We start from the raw sequence: 4,934 nt of genomic DNA on the forward strand, positions 1-4,934 counted from the left end.
CACACACACACACACATACCCCATACCTGTCAACACTCCCGTTTTTCCCGGGTTTCTCCCGTATTTCAAGGTCATCTCCCAGCACCCTCCCGTTTTGTTATTTCTCCCGGAAAACTCCGTAATTTGCATGGCCATCAAACTTCATTTTAAAATCATTGATCAATTCAGGTTGCCAGATTGTGTCTGAAATACACCCTACACATACACGATCACTCAGGTTAAATTTCAACCGTTTTGTCATGAGGCTAAAACTTGGCAACCCAAAACCCAAATAAGGAAGCCGGGTGCAGACTGCGCAGCATGAGTCTCAATCATAAGCAAAGCGGGCTAGTTGAATGGCCTACTCCAGAACAGCTGTTGTGAAATTGTTGGGAATTTAATTGATTAACACATCACATAAACTGTTATTGAGTGTTGTTGATACACTGAACTTGTGCCCTCGGAACCAAATCTGACAGCAAGCAGCTTTGGAGTTTTGGAAGTAGGCGGCAGGCAGGCAGCTGGTGGATACATAACTGGCATGCGTGGGTAAGGTATGGTAAAGGTAAAAGCAATGACCCGAAATGCAGTGTTGAAACCGTGTATGAAACGATATTAAATATGCAAACACAGATCCGGTATAAACACTGACCACCCCCACCCCACCCGGAAAAAAAATCTCCCCATTTTGGAAAGCTAAATGTTGACAGGTATGACACACACATACATTCACACACACACACACACACACACTCACACACACATACACGTGAAGGCATATTGAGCAAATGTGCTCATACGCCTACAGTATGAATGTACATATATATGTCATGGAATCTGCACATATTCGCACATGTGAGATTTTAATTCTCACATATTACATTTGTTACATACATATCACATAACATATGTACATGCATACATACATACAAATACATGCATACATACATACATAGATACATACATACAGACCCTCCACCCCCACACACAATTATATTTGCTCCTATAGGCATATTTGCACACATACAAATAAAGTATAAAATTACGAGTATTAGGGCCACACATGAAGAAAAATGACTAGATTAAATTTGACATGTCGACATTATTCTCGAAATCTCGAAGTTTAAAGTTAAAATATCATGTTGACTTTATTCTCTACATTTCGTCTTTATTCTCGAAAACTCTCTAAAAGAGTGAGGATTTCCTTGTTGCTAAACCTGACTCTTTAGTAGCCTACAATTTCACCAAATCATCTAGGTTACACAAGGCATTTTGTTGAGTCATCGGCCAACTGATTGAGTCTGAGACTGACTGTCCGGATTCAGTGGCAGCTACTGTGGAGCGGTCACTCTCTCTCCAAACTAGTTTTGATGGACATGTCAAGAATAAAGATGAAATGTCGAGATTAAAGTCAACATGATATTTTGACTTTATTTTCGAAATTTCGAGTTGAATGTTGACATGTTGAGTTTAATCTTTTCATGGCAAAACATTGTTTTTTTCTTAATGTGTGGCCTTAGTACGCCGTCGTATAAAATACACCTCTTTTAAAAACAAATTAAATGAATAACATTAAAATACATGTCTTCTTGATCTAGGACAGGTGATGGATAAGGAGCTGTGGAACCCCCTAAAACCCTCTGCTAGTGGGAGTGCGCCTCGGATCAGTTACTGCAACAAAGCCAGTGCTGTACCAATCAACAGCTGTGTCAGCAAAAACGAATGGCTCGTCATACCATTCAGTAGAACAGGATGCTAATCAGCTTTACAGAGCGCAGCTCTGGAGTGATAAAATGCGAAGAGAAACATCGGCAAAATTGTTGTTCACTGTATAGAGAGCACAGTAAAATGTACACATTGTATAGATCAATGTTTCTGTGCACTTGAGCACCTGCCCATCGGAGAAGCTAGTGAGTTATTTTAAGAGAAAAACTACATTACTGTTTTACTCTTATTACAGTGCATGAAAATGCACTGTTCTGGAAATAACACTTTATTTTAATGTGCTGTTACAGTGTACCTACCTAATTAGGTACAGTGGTACAACCTATGTAACAACATGTACTATCAGGTACTATCATTGTACTTGCATTATGTATTTGTGGGTGCCTACATATAGTTGTTACATTGTAATACTGAGTGCTTTTACAAAACTTTGCCAATTTGCCTAAATTTTCATCAGAGGCAAAGAGCTTACCTGAGACCTGCTGGATGGGGTAAATCGGTCATGATAGATTTGATATACAAAGCATGCTTAGCTCCAGTCAAGGCCTCATTGTCTTCAGTGTACATGTAACAGCTGTGCTGATACAACCTTGTTACTCTTTGATACAGTGGAATAAATGGAACAGGTCTTGTCTTGGAACAGGTCTACTAATTCACATGTACTGTCTTGATTAATAACAGCAGACACGTTTCAACACATCAATTACAGGATGCATAACATCATTGACAGGATGTATATATGTAGATGTAAGTACTTAACTGGTACACTTTATTTTTAATGGGTTTATTCCACTGTATCAAAAGAGTAATAAATGTGTACCAACACAGTTGATACATGTACTACAGTATGTAGGGTAATGGCAGACATGTTCCAAGACACCAATGATACAACATACATGTAATATGTAATTGTAAGTACTTAACTGGTACACTTCATTTTAATGGGTTTATGCCACTGTATCAAAGAATAATAATTGTGTACCAACACAGTTGATATATGTACTATGTAGTGAATTAGTAGACCTGTTCCAAGACATCGAAGACATAACATACGCATGTACATGTAAGTAATTAACTGGTACACTTAATAGGTTTATTCCACTGTATCAAAGAGTTACAAGGTTGTAGCAGCACAGCTGTTACATGTACACTGAAGACAATGAGGCCTTGACTGGAGCTAAGATGCTTTGTATATCAAATCTATCATGACCAGATTTACCCCATCAGCAGGTCTCAGGTCAGCTCTTTGCCTCTGATGACAATTTAGGCAAATTGGCAAAGTTTTTTGTAAAAGCACTCAGTATTACAATGTAACAACTATATGTAGGTACCCACAAATACATAATGCAAAATTACAATGATAGTACCTGATAGTACATGTTGTTACACAGGTTGTACCACTGTACCTAATTAGATAGGTACACTGTAACAACGACACATTAAATAAAGTGTTACCCTGTTCTGTTATCCGAAGTCTTCTTCTTCTTCTTCTTCTTCTTCTTCTTCTTCTTCCCACCAAATTTCTGCGTCTAATTCAGCTTTAACCGTTTAACGTAGAAACTTCGTTCAAACTTTGTAACATAGGTCTTGAAAAGGACACTTGAGGAATGTATTTTTCACTTTTGTAAACTTTATACTTTTTGAGATATTAACAATAAACAAGCTTATTTTTCCCCATAGACTTTACATTAGCACTATGACATCACAATGGACTAATTAACTTGATTTGCACCTGTATCAACTTCCAGCTGCTCAACTAGGACCCATCAAAGGGCCAGTTAAACTGATTGCACCTGTATCAACTGCTTTCTGCTTAACTAGGCCAAATCTCTGTGTTTCTCCATTCTACAAGGATATAAGGCACATTCCATCCAACTTTCTATCCATTCATCCTCTTCAAACCATTCACTCATCCACCCATTAAACTATCCATCAACATCCATTAAACAATCTGCCTATCAACATCCATTCAACTTTCTGTCTATCAACATCCATTACACTATCTACATTCAACTTTTAAACTATATACTCTGTCTCAGGCTTTAAGCATACAATCTGGCTCTCTTAAGACTACTATTTCCTCTGCCCACAACTGTTTCAAAATAAATATCCTCACTACAATAATTCACTATTAAATAATTTAACTATTTAAACTACTCAACTATTTAACTGTTCAGCCATTTCAACTGTCAGTTGTTATCAACTATGACTCCTAAAATGTTAACTGTTTCCAAATAAAAGTTTGTAAAAAAGCATTTTATGTTAATATACATTATGTTTTATATTTTCATGCACTGGTAATTTCCTCGAAATTACATTTTCTAGTTTTCCGTTATTATCTTGTTTTTTTCCCCAGAATCTTATGCATACATAGCGTGGTGTGTGTATCTGTACAAACAATCTGCTGATTGACAGGTCTTGCTATTGGCCATCTACCCCCAACGCCTTTGAGGAAACACGTGCAGCGCAGACCAGACGATAGACACTCATCCTCAGAGCCTTGCCCGGCCACGCTACACACTCCTGACACTCTCACCCCGGGAACGTGACATGACACCCCTGCCATGCGAGTGGGCAAACACGGCAAGCCAGATGGGACATTTAGGCCCTTGTTGTCATTACGCGCGTGCGGAGTGTTGAGGCGCTATGCAAATAAACAAACAGGGCCTCCATGGCTTTCCGCTTTGCCCAACTCAACAGAAGGAACAAAGCAGCGTTTAGAGAGAGCATCTCCAAATGTCAGCAGTTGCTCTCCCTCTCCTTCTCTCTCTGTCTCTCTCTCACACACACACACACAGACACACACACACACACACACACACACACCCACACACACACACACACACACATACACACACACACACACACACACACACACACACACACACACACACACACACACACATACACTCACACACAAACACAAACCCTTTTGCATTTATACTCATTACCTCTCATTCTCTCTCACTTCATTTCTGTCTCATTTTCTCTCAATCACAGACATGCCATTGTTGTGGAATGAAGCCAATAAAGGAGACAGCTAATTCAGATGGTGAAAAGGAAACCACCATTGTGCACCTGAGAAATGAAGGCAGGGGCAAAAGTGAGACCCCCCCAACCTCAAAAAATAAATATATATAAAATGATTGGACGCCAACAACGCATGTGGACATCAATATCCCCAGCCCCCTTAAGCATAATAGGATATTCTCCACCCCCATCCCATTTCT

Source organism: Alosa alosa, chromosome 4, assembly GCF_017589495.1.
Source record: "Alosa alosa isolate M-15738 ecotype Scorff River chromosome 4, AALO_Geno_1.1, whole genome shotgun sequence".
In the NCBI taxonomy this organism is placed as follows: domain Eukaryota; kingdom Metazoa; phylum Chordata; class Actinopteri; order Clupeiformes; family Clupeidae; genus Alosa; species Alosa alosa.